Source organism: Loxodonta africana, chromosome 11, assembly GCF_030014295.1.
Source record: "Loxodonta africana isolate mLoxAfr1 chromosome 11, mLoxAfr1.hap2, whole genome shotgun sequence".
NCBI lineage: Eukaryota > Metazoa > Chordata > Mammalia > Proboscidea > Elephantidae > Loxodonta > Loxodonta africana.
In genome coordinates this window covers 23,614,869-23,632,326 of record NC_087352.1, presented here as the reverse complement: position 1 = coordinate 23,632,326, position 17,458 = coordinate 23,614,869, and the positions used below count along the sequence as shown (strand labels likewise).

The following is a 17,458-nucleotide window of genomic DNA, read 5'->3' as shown; positions in this document are numbered from 1 at the left end:
GACCAAGAGGTCGGCAGTTCGAATCTGCCGGAAGGCGCTTCTTGGAAACTATGGGGCAGTTCTACTCTGTTCTATAGGGTCACTATGAGTCAGAATTGACTTGACGGCAGTGGGTTTTTTTTTTTGGTTATTATTGATTGTGGAGCCTTGGTAGCGAAGTGGTTAAGAATTGGGCTGCTAACCAGAACGTGGGCAGTTTGAATCCACCAGCTGCTCCTTGGAAATCCTGTGGGGCAGTTCTGCTCTGTCCTATACGGTCGCTATGAATTGGAATCGACTTGACGGCACACAACGACAAGAATGTTATTGATTGTGGAATCCTTGAGTGGTGGAAACTGTTAACTTGCCCTGCTGCTAACCAAAGGTTGCCGGTTTGAGTCCACTCAGAGGTACCTAAGAAGAAAGGCCTGGTGATCTGCTTCTGGAAAAACCAACCATGGAAAACCTTATAGGGCACAGTTTTACTTTGACACACATGGGGTCGCCATGAATCAGCATTGACTCCATGGCAACTGGGGGTTATTTTTTGTTATAATTTTTAATTACCTTTTTGAGCCAGGATTCTTAAACTCCTATGGCTAGCCTCCTTATCCATAAAAATGGGCGTGAGAATAATATCTCGTAGGGTTTTGTGGAGGTAAAATGAGTATAATCACGGAACAAGTAATAGCTGTCATTTGTATGAATATCATGACTGACTTGCTTTTTATTTTTTTAGCAGCTCATGAACATCCTTTCAGGTTAGTTCATTCTTTCCGATGGCCAGATAATACTGCAGTATATGAATTCATTCATGTATTCATTTAATATGTATTGAGTGTCCACTATGGTTGTTTCTGAGGCCAAACCTCCAGAGCCTCACGCTTCTGAGTTGTGAGAGGAGGAAACAGTAAAATGCCAAATAACGGGACAGGATGAGTAAACACCACCCATCCCATCTCAACACCTTCTGCCTCATTTTTTTTTTTTTATTAACTTTTATTAAGCTTCAAGTGAACGTTTACAAATCCAATCAGTCTGTCACATATAAGTTTACATACATCTTACTCCCTACTCCCACCTGCTCTTCCCCTATTGAGTCAGCCCTTTCAGTCTCTCCTTTCGTGACAACTTTGCCAGCTTCCTTCTCTCTCTATCCTCCCATCCCCCCTTCAGACAAGAGCTGCCAACACAATCTCAAGTGTCCACCTGATATAATTAGCTCACTCTTCATCAGCATCTCTCTCCCACCAGCTGACCAGTCCGTTTCACGTCTGATGAGTTGTCTTCGGGGATGGTCCCTGTCCTCTGCCAACAGAAGGTCTGGGGACCATGGCTGCCGGGATTCCTCTAGTCTCAGTCAGACCTTTAAGTATGGTCTTTTTATGAGAATTTGGGGTCTGCATCCCACTGATCTCCTGCTCCCTCAGGAGTCCTCTGTTGTGCTCCCTGTCAGGGCAGTCATTGATTGGATTGTGGCCGGGCACCAACTAATTCTTCTGGTCTCAGGATGATGTAGGCCTCTGGTTCATGTGGCCCTTTCTGTTTCTTGGGCTCTTAGTTGTCCTGTGACCTTGGTGTTCTTCATTTTCCTTTGCTCCAGGTGGGTTGAGACCAATTGATGCATCTTAGATGGCCGCTTGTTAGCATTTAAGACCCCAGACACCACATTTCAAAGTGGGATGCAGAATGTTTTCATAATAGAATTATTTTGCCAATTGACTTAGAAGTCCCCTCAAACCATGGTCCCCAAACCCCCGCCCTTGCTCCGCTGACCTTTGAAGCATTCATTTTATCCCAGAAACTTCTCTGCTTTTGGTCCAGTCCAATTGAGCTGACCTTCCATGTATTGAGTGTTGTCCTTCCCTTCACCTAAAGCAGTTCTTATCTACTGATTAATCAATAAAAAATCCTCTCCCTCCCTCCCTCCCTCCCCCCCTTGTAACCACAAAAGTATGTGTTCTTCTCAGTTTTTACTATTTCTCAAGATCTTATAATAGTGGTCTTATACAATATTTGTCCTTTTGCCTCTGACTAGTTTTGCTCAGCATAATGCCTTCCAGGTTCCTCCATGTTATGAAATGTTTCAGAGATTCGTCACTGTTCTTTATCGATGCGTAGTATTCCATTGTGTGAATATACCACAATTTATTTACCCATTCGTCCGTTGATGGACACCTTGGTTGCTTCCAGCTTTTTGCTATTGTAAACAGAGCTGCAATAAACATGGGTGTGCATATATCTGTTTGTGTGAAGGCTCTTGTTTCTCTAGGGTATATTCCGAGGAGTGGGATTTCTGGGTTGTATGGTAGTTCTATTTCTAACTGCTTAAGATAACGCCAGATAGATTTCCAAAGTGGTTGTAGCATTTTACATTCCCCCCAGCAGTGTATAAGAGTTCCAATCTCTCCGCAGCCTCTCCAACGTTTATTATTTTGTGTTTTTTGGATTAATGCCAGCCTTGTTGGTGTGAGATGGAATCTCATCGTAGTTTTAATTTGCATTTCTCTAATGGCTAATGATCGAGAGCATTTTCTCATGTATCTGTTGGCTGCCTGAATGTCTTCTTTAGTGAAATGTGTGTTCATATCCTTTGCCCACTTCTTGATTGGGTTGTTTGTCTTTTTGTGGTTGAGTTTTGACAGAATCATGTAGATTTTAGAGATCAGGCGCTGGTCTGAGATGTCATAGCTGAAAATTCTTTCCCAGTCTGTAGGTGGTCTTTTTACTCTTTTGGTGAAGTCTTTAGATGAGCATAGGTGTTTGATTTTTAGGAGCTCCCAGTTATCGGGTTTCTCTTCATCATTTTTGGTAATGTTTTGTATTCTGTTTATGCCTTGTATTAGGGCTCCTAGGGTTGTGCCTATTTTTTCTTCCATGATCTTTATCGTTTTAGTCTTTATGTTTAGGTCTTTGATCCACTTGGAGTTAGTTTTTGTGCATGGTGTGAGGTATGGGTTCTATTTCATTTTTTTGCAAATAGATATCCAGTTATGCCAGCACCATTTGTTAAAAAGACTATCTTTTCCCCAATTAACTGACACTGGTCCTTTGTCAAATATCAGCTGCTCATACGTGGATGGATTTATATCTGGGTTCTCAATTCTGTTCCATTGGTCTATGTGCCTGTTGTTGTACCAGTACCAGGCTGTTTTGACTACTGTGGCTGTATAATAGCTTCTGAAATCAGGTAGAGTGAGGCCTCCCACTTTCTTCTTCTTTTTCAGTAATGCTTTGCTTATCTGGGGCTTCTTTCCCTTCCATATGAAATTGGTGATTTGTTTCTCTGTTCCCTTAAAATATGACATTGGAATTTGGATCGGAAGTGCGTTATATGTATAGATGGCTTTGGGTAGAATAGACATTTTTACTATGTTAAGTCTTCCTATCCATGAGCAAGGTATGTTTTTCCACTTAAGTATGTCTTTTTGAATTTCTTGTAGTAGAGCTTTGTAGTTTTCTTTGTATAGGTCTTTTACATCCTTGGTAAGATTTATTCCTAAGTATTTTATCTTCTTGGGGGCTACTGTGAATGGTATTGATTTGGTTATTTCCTCTTCGGTGTTCTTTTTGTTGATGTAGAGGAATCCAAGTGATTTTTGTATGTTTATTTTATAACCTGAGACTCTGCCAAACTGTTCTATTAGTTTCAGTAGTTTTCTGGAGGATTCCTTAGGGTTTTCTGTGTATAAGATCATGTCATCTGCAAATAGTGATAACTTTACTTCCTCCTTGCCAATCCGGATACCTTTTATTTCTTTGTCTAGCCTAATTGCCCTGGCTAGGACTTCAAGCACGATGTTGAATAAGAGCGGTGATAAAGGGCATCCTTGTCTGGTTCCCGTTCTCAAGGGAAATGCTTTCAGGTTCTCTCCATTTAGAGTGATATCGGCTGTTGGCTTTGCATAGATGCCCTTTATTATGTTGAGGAATTTTCCTTCAATTCCCATTTTGGTAAGAGTTTTCATCATAAATGGATGTTGGACTTTGTCAAATGCCTTTTGTGCGTCAATTGATAAGATCATGTGGTTTTTGTCTTTTGTTTTATTTATGTGATGGATTACATTAATGGTTTTTCTGATATTAAACCAGCCTTGCATACCTGGTATAAATCCCACTTGATCATGGTGAATTATTTTTTTTGATGTGTTGTTGGATTCTCTTGGCTAGAATTTTGTTGAGGATTTTTGCATCTATGTTCATGAGGGATATAGGTCTATAATTTTCTTTTTTTGTAATGTCTTTACCTGGTTTTGGTATCAGGGAGATGGTGGCTTCATAGAATGAGTTGGGTAGTATTCTGTCATTTTCTATGCTTTGAAATACCTTCAGTAGTAGTGGTGTTAACTCTTCTCTGAAAGTTTGGTAGAACTCTGCAGTGAAGCCGTCCGGGCCAGGGCTTTTTTTTGTTGGAAGTTTTTTGATTACCGTTTCAATCTCTTTTTTTGTTATGGGTCTATTTAATTGTTCTACTTCTGAATGTGTTAGTTTAGGTAGGTAGTGTTTTTCCAAGAATTCATCCATTTCTTCTAGGTTTTCAAATTTGTTAGAGTACAATTTTTTGTAGTAATCTGAAATGATTCTTTTAATTTCATTTGGTTCTGTTGTGATGTGGTCCTTCTCGTTTCTTATTCAGGTTATCTGTTTCCTTTCCTGTATTTCTTTAGTGAGTCTAGCCAATGGTTTATCAAGTTTGTTAACTTTTTCAAAGAACCAGCTTTTGGCTTTGTTAATTCTTTCAATTGTTTTTCTGTAATTCGTTTAGTTCAGCTCTAATTTTTATTATTTCTTTTCTTCTGGTGCCTGATGGATTCTTTTGTTGCCCACTTTCTATTTGTTCAAGTTGTAGGGACAATTCTCTGCTTTTGGCTCTTTCTTCTTTTTGTATGTGTGCATTTATCGATATAAATTGGCCTCTGAGCACTGCTTTTGCTGTGTCCCAGAGGTTTTGATAGGAAGTATTTTCATTCTCGTTGCATTCTGTGAATTTCCTTATTCCCTACTTGATGTCTTCTATAACCCAGTCTTTTTTCAGGAGGGTATTGTTCATTTTCCAAGTATTTGATTTCTTTTCCCTAGTTTTTCTGTTATTGATTTCTAGTTTTATTGCCTTGTGGTCTGAGAAGATGCTTTGTAATATTTCGATGTTGTGGACTCTGCAAAGGTTTGTTTTATGACCTAATATGTGGTCTATTCTAGAGAATGTTCCATGTGTGCTAGAAAAAAAAGTATACTTTGCAGCAGTTGGGTGGAGAGTTCTGTATAAGTCAATGAGGTCAAGTTGGTTGATTGTTGTAAGTAGGTCTTCCGTGTCTCTGTTGAGCTTCTTACTGGATATCCTGTCCTTCTCCGAAAGTGGTGTGTTGAAGTCTCCTGCTATAATTGTGGAGGTGTCTATCTCACTTTTCAATTCTGTTAAAATTTGATTTATGTATCTTGCAGCCCTGTCATTGGGTGCATAAATATTTAATATGGTTATGTCTTCCTGATCAATTGTCCCTTTTATCATTATATAGTGTCCTTCTTTATCCTTTGTGGTGGATTTAAGTCTAAAGTCTATTTTGTCAGAAATTAATATTGCTACTCCTTTTTTGCTTATTGTTTGCTTGATATATTTTTTTTCCATCCTTTGAGTTTTAGTTTGTTTGTGTCTCCAAGTCTAAGGTGTGTCTCTTGTAGGCAGCATATAGATGGATCGTGTTTCTTTATCCATTCCGTGACTCTCTGTCTCTTTATTGGTGCATTTAGTCCATTTACATTCAGCGTAATTATAGATAAATAGGTTTTTAGTGCTGTCATTTTGCTGCCTTTTTATGCGTGTTGTGGACAATTTCATTTTTCCACATACTTTTTTGTGCTGAGACGTTTTTCTTAGTAAATTGTGAGATCCTCATTTTCATAGTGTTTGACTTTATGTTAGTTGAGTCGTTACGTTTTTCTTGGCTTTTATCTTGAGTTATAGAGTTGTTATACCTTTTTGTGGTTACCTTATTATTTACCCCTATTTTTCTAAGTAAAAACCTAACTTGTGTTGTTCTATATCGCCTTGTATCACTCTCCATATGGCAGTTCAATGCCTCCTGTATTTAGTCCCTCTTTTTGATTATTGTGATCTTTTACCTATTGACTTCCATGATTCCCTGTCATGTGTATTTTTTTTTTTTAATTAATCTTAATTTATTTGTTTTTGTGATTTCCCTATTTGAGTTGATATTAGGACGTTCTGTTTTGTGACCTTGTGTTGTGCTGGTATGGGATATTATTGGTTTTCTGACCAAACAATATTCTTTAGTATTTCTTGTAGCTTTGGTTTGGTTTTTGCAAATTCTCTAAACTTGTGTTTATCTGTGACTATCTTAATTTCGCCTTCATATTTCAGAGAGAGTTTTGCTGGATATATGATCCTTGGCTGGCAGTTTTTCTCCTTCAGTGTTCTGTATATGTCGTCCCATTCTCTTCTTGCCTGCATGGTTTCTGCTGAGTAGTCTGAACTTATTCTTATTGATTCTCCCTTGAAGGAAACCTTTCTTTTCTCCCTGGCTGCTTTTAAAATTTTCTCTTTATCTTTGGTTTTGGCGAGTTTGATGATATATGTCTTGGTGTTTTTCTTTTTGGATCAATCTTAAATGGGGTTCGATGAGCATCTTGGATAGATATCCTTTCGTCTTTCATGATGTCAGGGAAGTTTTCTGTCAGGAGTTCTTCAACTATTTTCTCTGTGTTTTCTGTCCCCCCTCCCTGTTCTGGGACTCCAATCACCCGCAAGTTATCCTTCTTGATAGAGGCCCACATGATTCTTAGGGTTTCTTCATTTTTTTTAATTCTTTTATCTGTTTTTTTTTTTTTTCAGCTATGTTGGTGTTGATTCCCTGGTCCTCCAGATGTCCCAGTCTGCATTCTAATTGCTCGAGTCTGCTCCTCTGACTTCCTATTGCATTGTCTAATTCTGTAATTTTATTGTTAATCTTTTGGATTTCTACATGCTGTCTCTCTATGGATTCTTGCAACTTATTAATTTTTCCACTATGTTCTTGAATAATCTTTTTGAATTCTTCAACAGTTTTATCAGTGTGTTCCTTGGCTTTTTCTGCAGTTTGCCTTATTTCGTTTGTGATGTCTTGAAGCATTCTGTAAATTAGTTTTTTATATTCTGTATCTGATAATTCCAGGATTGTATCTTCGTTTGGGAAAGATTTTGATTCTTTGGGGGATTGGAGAAGCTGTCATGGTCTGCTTCTTTATGTGGTTTGATATGGACTGCTGTCTCCGAGCCATCACTGGGAAACTAGTTTTTCCAGAAAATCTGCTAAAAAAAAAAAAATGCAGTCAGATCCCTATCAGAGTTCTCTCTCTGGCTCAGGCAATTCGGATGTTAATGAAGCCGCCTGGGGAGGGTGGGGGAGGGATCAGAGAGATAGGAGAGTAGCACCTCAGAATATAGCCAGAGTTGCTTGTCTTGCTTGGAATGACTATTATATCTGAGATTCCCACGGGGCACGTCGCCTATGTGGGCTGGCTGTGTGGAGATTGCCCCCGGGGCGTCTGGCCTGCTGAAGTCACGGTCAGATCCTCCGCTGCCAGCCCCACGCCCAGCGTCAAGGTTCCCCTGCTGGGACAGTGCACTCTCGACTCCAAAATCAGTCGCTGCCTCCTGGGGACTTCTCGTCCTGCCAGCCGCGTTGCCGTGCCGCCTCCGCAAACTGGCTGGGCCCCCTCCTGGGGTCAGTTCAGGTGAGTGGAGCAGCTCCCTGTGCTTGTGCCGTGGCCGCATGTCCCAGCTGGGATGCTGCTCTCCCCGCTCCAAGACCAGTTGCTGACTCCCGGGGACTTTTCCCACGGGCTGCGTCGCCACGCCGCCCGTGAAAACCGGCTGGGCCCCGTCCCGGGATGATTTCAGGGGAGTGGAGCAGCTCTCTGTGCTTATGCCGTGCCTGTGCCCAGTCAAAATCCCGGCGGGACTGTTCCCCGGCTGGGACGCTGCTCTCCCCGCTCCAAGACCTGTCACTGCCTCCCGGGGACTTCTCCCACTGGCTGCGTCGCCACGCCGCCCGCGCGAACTGGCTGGGCCCCCTCCCTGGGTGAGTTCAGGGGGTGTAGGGCTGGGCCCCTTGTTTGCGCAGTCACCTCCCCTGGGCTCTGCCCTAAGTCGGGCGCCAAAGGTTACCTGACTGGTACGCTGGTTCCAGGTTCTGAAAACAATCGCTGCTTCCCTGTATTTGTTCGTTTTCCGTTTCTAAATCTGTGTGTTGTTCAGGGTTCGTAGATTGTTATGTATGTGATTGATTCACTTGTTTTTCCGAGTCTTTGTTGCAAGAGGGATCCGAGGTAGCGTCTACCTAGTCCACCATCTTGGCCCCGCCTCCTCTTCTGCCTCATTTTTGTCAGAACTTAAAGATACCTCATCCAAGGACACCCAGCACAGACCTGAGATCAGAACATTCAACCAGGAATGAGGAGACTAGGAGAATTCCCTCATCCTACCCACTCCACCTTTCAAAACCTGTTGCCGTTTAGCCAATTCCGACTCATAGCGATCCTATAGGACACAGTAGACCTGCCCCATAGTTTCCTACTTGTGCAGTGGTAAAGAGCTCAGCTGCTAAGCAAAAGGTCAGAAGTTTGAATCCACCAGCCACTCCTTGGAAATCCTATAGGGCAGTTCTACTCTGTCCTGTAGGGTCGCTGTGAGTTGGAATCCACTCAATGGCAACGGGTTTAATCTTTACGGGAGCAGGTCACCAGGTCTTTTCTCCCACAAAGCCATTAGTGGGTTCGAACTGCTGACTTTTCAGTTAGCAGCAGAACCACTGCGCCACCAAGGGCCCCTTTTCACTCCACTTTAGGGCATTTTATTTCATCTGTTGTGCTGGGATGCTTTGTTGTTTTTATTTTTTTATTTCCTTCTCCTGATGTGCTTTTTGTCGTTCTCTGCCCTGCTCTATGTCCCAGAAGCTGACCTATGAACTAACTACATGATCACCCTGGCTCCCTTGCCCTTTGGCTTCCAGCTGGGCTTGACCAGTCAAGGGATGGGAAAAGAGACATCGTAATATGCATTCCACTGGCTCCCTCCTTGTTGGGCTGCGATTTTGGAAGGAGCTGCATCACTCTCCCTGGGACCCCAGCTCCTATCTGGCAGCCCACTTGGAAGACTTTGGCTTTCTCTGGCAGCATGGCTCCCTTCCCCTGCTCTGTGAGCCTCAGTGTGAAAATGGCTTCCTGCAGGGGCCAGCACTTGGTGTTTCAGCTTCATTGGTTGGTTCCCTTAAGCCTGCCCTTATCTCTGTAAATAGTCCTTTCTTTAAACTCCTTGCAGGTAATCTTTTGAGTATGCCATCTGTTTCCACCCAGGACTCTGATTAATAAAATTATCCAGTCCAGTTCAGGGATAGGTCACTGTAGGGAGAGTAGGTGGTTGTTTAAGTTTCCTAGGGGTGCTGTAACAAAGTATCACAAACTGGGTGGCTTATAAGAGCAGGAACTATGGTCTTGCAGTTGCAGAGGCTAGGAGTCCAAAATCAGGGTATTGGCTTTGTGGCTTCCTTCTGAGGGAGACTGTGCCATGCCTCTTTCCTAGCTTCAGGTGTCAGTTCTGGGTTAGTTTTGACTGATTTTTAGCCTCATTATGTGTCCTATTTTCAACTTTTTTGCATGTCTAGTAATCTTTTATTGGATGTCAGCCATTGTGAATTTTACCTTGTTGGATGCTGGTTATTTTTGTATGCCTATAAATATTCTTAAGCTTTGTTCTGGGGTACAGTTAAGTTACTTGGGTATAGGTTGGTCCTTTGAGATCTTACTTTTAAGATTTGTTAGGCAGGGCTTGAGCAGTGTTAATCTAGGACCTATTATTGCCTGACTCATAGGGTCACTGTGAGTGAGAATCTACTTGATGGCAATGTTTTTTTTTTTTTTTTTTAATTATTACCCACAGCTGACATAAGACCCTTCGGAGTATCCTACCCACTACCCCTTGAATTATGAGGTTTTCCAGTCTGGTGGGAACAGCCTCTTTACCCAGCTCTGTATGAGTACCAGGATTCCCACTAATCATTCTCAGGCAGTTCTTTCCCTGGCCTTGTTTGCTCACACACATGTGCCAGTCAGTTCTCTCGACTGTTTGAGGAGCGTCCTATCCATATCTCCAGAATCCTGTCTTTCTGCTGCTGTCTCCTGTCGGGTGCTCTGTCCTATGAATGCTAGCTGCTTTGGCCTCCCAAAACTCTAAGTTGTCTTTTCCTCAACTCAAGGACTCTACCAGCCTCTGCCTCAGTTCCCTGTTCTGTGACATGGAAACTCTGCAGGCGGTAATCTGGGCAATCATAAGGCCAACTGCCTTTGTTTCCCACTTTTCAGGGATGACTTTGCCTGATGTGTAGATTCTTAAAAACCATGTCGTTATAGTTGTTATAGTAGTTAGTTGCCACTGAGTCAATACCAACTCCTAGAAATCCCATGTGACATAGTAGAACTGCTTCATAGGGTTTTCTAGGCTGTGATCTTATAGAAGCAGATCACCAGCTCTTTCTTCTATGGAGCTGATGGGTGGGTTTGAATCACCAACCTTGTAGTTAACATTCATGGGCTTAACTAACGCGTCACTAGGGATCCTTTTAAAAACTGTAGTTTCATATATTCCATCCAGTTTTTTTTTTTTTTTTTTTTTGGTTGTTTCAGATAGAAAAATCCAGTGTCTGTTACCGCATCTTGGCTGGAAGCAGAAGTCTTCATAGGTGTCACTTAAAAATAAAAAGTAGATTTTCCTCTTTTAAAGGTCAGGCAAACTGTCCTTCTTTCTTGGTGAAAGCTTCCGGATTACAAATCAGGTATTTGCCAGGCTCAGTGACTTTTTTAGTGACAGGAGAAATCTGGTGTCCTGAATCACAGGGGACTTCAGATAATCCCAAGGTCAGTGAATGCCTCAGCTCTTGGAAGTGAACTCAGAACCACTAGAGGGCAGTGTTTGAGAGCAAAGAAGCCAGAATAATAGCTGTGCATGGGTTCAGGGTTGGTCTCAGGCTCACAAGGTCCTGAGAAGAAAGTGAGATGATTTCTGTGGCTTCTGTAGTTCCTCACCTAAATTGTAGCCAATTTCCATGTTTCCCACCCGCTGGCTCACAGATGGAAACCTGCCTTTAACATTTCTTGTAGTATTGTTCCTAGTTGCCATTTAGTCAATTTGGACTCATGGCAACCCCGTATTTTACGGAGTAGAACTGATCTATAGGGTTTTCTTGGCTGTTATCTTTATGGAAGCAGTTTGCCAGGTCTTCTTTTCCACCAAGTATGTAGGTGGGTTTGAACCACCAACCTTTGGGTTAGCAACCAAGCACACACCACTTGTACCACTTAGGCTCCTTCCTTGTGTACATGATAGAAATGACTAACAAGCATAGGGCACTTCCTACCTGGTAGTCACCATTCTGGACACCTGATATCTGGCACTAGGGGCCAAAGACTCCTGACCTGAAACCCTTGGGTGATACGAGTTTTAGGATCAGGGTTTTTTAGAGTTTAGAAGGGTACTATGGTGCACATTCCACGTAGTACTCAGTATCCTCTCTGGGGTCTAGCACAGCACTTTGAAGTAAATATATTAATATTTCTGCAGAGAAATACATGAATATTCTCACTGAGTAGGGTAAATAAAGTCTGTAAATAATCTCCTGTCGCCCTTTTGAGCATTTGTTGTACTGTGGTAGTTTGCATGTTGCTATGATGCTGGAAGCTACGCCACCTGCATTTCAAATACTAGGAGGATCACCCAACAGTGTACAGGTTTCGCGAGAGCTTCCAGACTAAGACAGACTAGGAAGAAAAGCCAGGTGATCTACTTCTGAAAATTAGCCAATGCAGACACTATAGATCACAGGATACCGTCTGAGACTTTGACTTGCTGACTTTGGAGGGACTGATCTCAGAAGGAGGACATCATGACTGGTAAAGTGGAGGGCCAGCCAAGGGGAGGGAGGCCCTCAGCGAGATGGATTGATACAATGACCACAACAATGGGCTGAAACAGACCAACGATGGTTAAAATGGCGCAGAACCAGGCAACGTTTTGTTTTGCTGTGCATAAGGTCATCGTGAATTGGAGCTGACTCGACTAACAGATAATCTCATGTCAAGTTGGGTCAGGTTTTGCCACCCAGTAAGATAGAGAAACACTTGGTTTTGCAGAGCTTTTTGGATTTTGGAATTGCAGGTGAGGGGCTGGGAACTGTTTTATGATACCCATTGGATAGATGGGTCAATCAAGGTCAAGTGACTTGCCCATGTCAATCAGGGTGGTATGTAGCAGAATCAGGGTGGAAGCTCCGGGGTGTCTGAAAAGTTTGAACCACAAATGTAGCCTCTTCTTTTGTCTGCTCTCCTGCCACTTGTCTGTCAAACTCAGCTCAAATGCCACCTCTACCAGGTTTTCCCTAAAATCGCAAGCTCAGCTAAGAACTCTTGTCTTCCAGAGAACCCTGCTGTACACTGGTTGACTGAACTTGTCCTCTTTGGATGAACTTTAAAGTCATTTCCAGGGTTTAGGCAATAGAAGTACTGTTGTAGCAAAGAGTCCTTAGATACCTATGTTTTTATTTTTGTACATGGATTTCCAAAAGTAAGGTTGCCAGGTCAAAGGCATGTATAGTTTTAATTTTGCCAGATATCACCAGATTATTTTTAAAAAGGATTTTAGTAACGTACAGCCTTACCAGCAATGAATTCAAATTCCTATTTCCCCACGTCCTGGCCAGCACAGTATGTTAGCACTCTTTAATTTTTGATACCTAGGTGGTTAAAAAAATGGTTTCTGGTTGTCTCAAATGGCCCTAAGTATTAGAGGGTGTGAACATTTTTTCATCTGTTTATTGACATCGAGACTTCTGCGTCATCAAATGTTCGAATCAGTTGCCTATGATTTTAATTGGGTTGTCCTTTCCTTCTCAGTTTTTAGATTATATTTGTTGTTGTTGTGTTCCATCAAGTCGATTCTTTTTTTTTTAATATATATATATAGGAAAATAATGAATTTATTTTCCATTTATTTTTTGTAAAAATGCTTGTGTGATCTGTGAACATGGTATCCAATTTGAATGGGAAATCTTTTTTGGTTTTGTTTTGCTTGTTTTAAATGATTTGAGAATTTCTATGGAATCATTTAATTATTTATTTCTTAGATATTTATTGAGAATCTACTGTGTGCCCTTTACTAGCTAGCTTTTGGGGACATAGAACTCAATAACTCTGACCCTGCCCTCAGGGACTCACAGCCTAGTATCTGAGAGCAAGTGAAGAGGAAGCTTAGTACTTGTCAGGCAGCCCAGCAGGTCTGTGGTCTTTGCTCTCTGGCCCCATTTATTGGCTTCCTGGTCAGCCCTCAAGTCCTTGTCTCCATGGCCTGTGAATGCCTGAAAATTCTCTCTGGCATTGCTGATCACTTCAGCCATCCAGGCACCCCAGAGTCCCCTTTGTGCAGCATCATAGTTCCCTTGAGCATGGAAGTATTTGTCTGCATCTATATAATTGGCTTCTCTCATGTCCCTGTAGGCTCACCACATATCCCAAGCCCCTTGAGTAGCTTCAGGGATGAAGGTAAACCAGTCTTGGCTGCTGACTTCCAGGGCCAAGGAACAGAATATGGGGCCTGTGAAAAGCTTCATGGTGTGGACACCTGTGTTTTTTTTTTTCATCCACAGGTCATTTTCCCATATTGTGCAACCCTGTGGACCCATGACAGCCTTGCTGTGTTCTGGCAGCCACCAGGTCAGAAGGATGACTTGTCAGTGCTGGAGGAGCTGAGACAGGAGCAACCCTGGGCTGTGGAAGAAGGGGGTGCAGAGCCCATGAAGGCAGTACCAGAGCTGCAGGACAGTGTGGAGTCAGAGGACAGCTTTCCAGACAGGACCTGGCCTTATGGTCACCTCATTTTGGTGGGCCCCACTGGGCCAGACTGCTGAGGCATCAAGAATTAAGTCTCTCTGAGCTCACATCTGATGCTCCCGAGCCTCAGAACTAACAGGCGTACCCCTATCAAATTGCATGTGTGCTCTGTGAGACTCCTTTCTAATGGAAGGAAGGAAACCCAGACAGTCTCTCTTCTACCATTCCCCCATTTATGGGATATAAGAAGAGGGGTAACAGTACACAGCCTGAGAATCATACCCAGAAGCTTTCTGCTATGTCTGTCTTCTGCTTGGAGAGGCCAGGCCAAGAGTTCATTAGGGCAAATGAGTGCAAACAGGGGGTATAACAAGACACTTTGAGTTGAGGTTGCAGGGCTACAAGCCCAAGCCCAACCCCAATGCTGTCTAGTCAGTTCTGACTCATGGCGACCCCATGTGTTAGAGTAGAACTGCTCCAGAGGGTTTTCTTGGCTGTAGTCTTTTTTTTAAATCTTATTATTTTTTTAAATTGTGTTTTAGGTGAAGTTTACAGCTCAAGTTAATTTCTCATATGAAAATTTATACACATATTATTTTGTGATACTAGTTGCAATCCCCACAATGTGACAGCATACCCCTCCTCCCACCCTGAGTTCCTGTGTCCATTTGATTGGTTCCTGTCCCTTCCTGCCTTCTCATCCTGCTTTTGGACAGGAGCTGCCCATTTGGTCTTATATATCTGATTGAACTAAGAAGTACACTCCTCACGTGTATTATTTTTCATTTTATAGTCCTGTCCAGTCTTTGTCTTAAGAGTGGGCTTCGGGAATGATTTCAGTTCTGGGTTAACAGTGTGCCCAGGGGCCATAGTTTCGGATGTCCTTCCAGTCTCTGTCAGACCACTAAGTCTGATATTTTTACGTGAATTTGAGTTCTCTTCTACATTTTTCTCCTGCTTTGTCCACAACTCTGTTGTGTTCCCTGTCAGGGTGGTTGTTGGTGGTAGCCAGGCACCATCTAGTTCTTCTGATCTCAGGCTGGTGGAGTCTCTAGTTCATGTGGTCCTTTAGTCCTTTCGGAAACCCTGGTGTCATAGTGGTTAAGTGCTGTGGCTGTTAACTAAAAGGTTGGCAGTTTGAATCCACCAGGCACTCCTTGGAAACCCCATGGGGCAGTTCTACTCTGTCCTATAGAGTCACTATGAGTTAGAATCGACTTGATGGCAACAGGTTTTTGGGCTTTTTTTTTTTTTTCGGTTTAGTCCTTGGGGCCAATATTTTTTTCTTGTGTCTTTAGTTTTCTTCATTCTCCTTTACTCCAAGTAGGATAGGAATAATTGATGCATCTTAGATGGCTGCTCTCAAGCTTTTAAGACCCCGGATGCCCCTCACCAAAATGGGATGTAGAACATTTTCTTAATAAACTTTGTTATGCCAATTGATCTGAATGTCCCCTGAAACTACGTCCCCAGGCCCCAGCCCCAGCTGTTCTGTACCTCAAAGTGTTTGGCTGTGTCCAGAAAACTTGTTAGCTTTTGCTTTGATCCACTTGTGCTGACTTCCCCTGTACTGTTTGTTGTCCTACCCTTTCAAGTTGATTCTGACCATAGTGATCCATGTGACAGAGTAGAACTGTCTGATAGGGTTTTCTAGGCTGTAATCTTTACAGGGGCAGATCACCAGGTCGTTTCTCCCATGGAGCGGCTGGTGGATTCAAACCACCAACCTTTTGGTTAGCAGCCAAGCACTTAACCATTTCACCACCAGGGCCCCTGCATATTATATTTATGTATTAATAACATATTTCTTTGTCGTATGTGTTAAAAATATTTTTCCCCAACCTATCAGTTTGCCTCTTGACTTTATTTACAGTATTTTTTTCACTCCACAAATTGACACTAAGTTTTCTTTTCCTTTCTGGCTTTAGAATATCTTGCTTAAATTCCCCCCTGCCCACCCCAGGATATACAATATGCAATATACAAATATTCTCCTAATTTCTCTTGAAATATTTCTGGCCCTTTACTTTCATGCATTTAAAATCTTAACTTCTGTTGTATAGTAGTTTGCACTCAACTATTAAACATGAAGAACAATGTCACCTTGAGGACTAAGGTGCTCCTGGCCCAAGCCGTGGTGTTTTCAATCACCTCATACACGTGCAAAAGCTGAACAATGAATCATGAAGACCAAAAAAGAATTGATACCTTTGAATTATGGTGTTGGTGAAGAATATTGAATATACTCGGACTACCAGAAGAATGAACAGATCTGTCTTGGAAGAAGTACAGCCAGAATGCTCCTTAAAAATGAGGATGGCGAGAGTTCGTCTCACGTACTTTGGACATGTTATCAGGAGGGACCAATTCCTGGGGAAGGACAGCATGCTTGGTAAGGTCAGTGAAAAAGAGGATGCCCCCTGTGGTGCGATGGAGTACTTTTATATGACCTTTCTCACCATGGTCTTGTAACTTCCAATAAAAGATTGGGTGGGACTATGCAAATAAGGTGCTTATGGCTCACCAAGGGGATTGAACAGCTTGCTAATAATACAAATAAGGTGCATGGCACTTTTGAGGTGTGTGGAACCCGTGCATCCGCTAGACTTAAAATGAGCCATCCCAGAGGCAGACAGGAGGGCCCTCACTACACCAAGAAAGAAGAGCTAGGAGGGTAGTATGTCCTTTGGACCCAGGATCCCTGTACCGAGAATCTCCTAGACTTAGGAGACAGACAGCTGTAATGCTGGAGGTGGCGGGAAGTGGCAGCAGAGAAATGGCAGCAGCAGGGGCAGGAGACTGGCAAGAAACTATGGTGGGCTTCCCAGCCCATGGAGCAAGGTGGTTATAGTGTGTGTGCCAACCCACAGAGCAAGAGAGCTGAGCATTTTGAAGCAGAAGGCTTTCTGGTGGAGTGGGGTGCCCCTGGGCACTTATTAGTAGAGCTAAACAAGAGCTCAGGACAGCTGAGAAGAGGAGTCCTGATCGAAGAACTGTATCCTGAGTTGTTCCTGATCCTGAATTGTAACCTATTATTTCCCTAATAAACCCCGTAACTGTGAGTATGGTCTGTAAATTCTGTGTGGCCATGGCAGTGAATTATCGAACCCAGCAGAGGGGAAGCCAGTCCATAGCAGGGATGGTTGGTATCAGAATTGGTAAAAAGGTCGGAGAGAGGAGGTATATCTGACCTCCACCTCATAGGAATCAGCTTTGGGCCGATACTAATGGTAATTTTTTCTCTCCCTCATGAAGTTAGAGGAGGTCAGATGCCCCAACTGTGTCATCTTTACAACCCTCAATGAGATGGATTGACGCAGTGGCTACAACAATGGGCTCAAACACGGCAACGATAGTGAGGATGACACAGGACCAGGCAATGTTTGGTTCTGTTATACATGAGGTTGCTATGAGTTGAAACTGACTCGATGACATCTAACAACAACTAACCAAAAAGTTGGCAATTCGAACCCACCCAGCAGCACCATGGAAGAAAGGCCTGGCAACCTGCTTTCATAAAGATCACAGCCAAGAAAGGAGCAGTTCTGTTCTGTAACACATGAGGTTGCCATGAGTCAGAATCAACTCGACAGCAACAAATTTGGTT

General features: G+C 42.7%; 1 pseudogene; it reads right to left on the bottom strand.

The window, feature by feature from the left end:
• Positions 1–13,051: 13,051 nt before the first annotated feature.
• Positions 13,052–13,651, bottom strand: LOC135232708 (serum amyloid A-1 protein-like; annotated as a pseudogene).
• Positions 13,652–17,458: the final 3,807 nt, after the last annotated feature.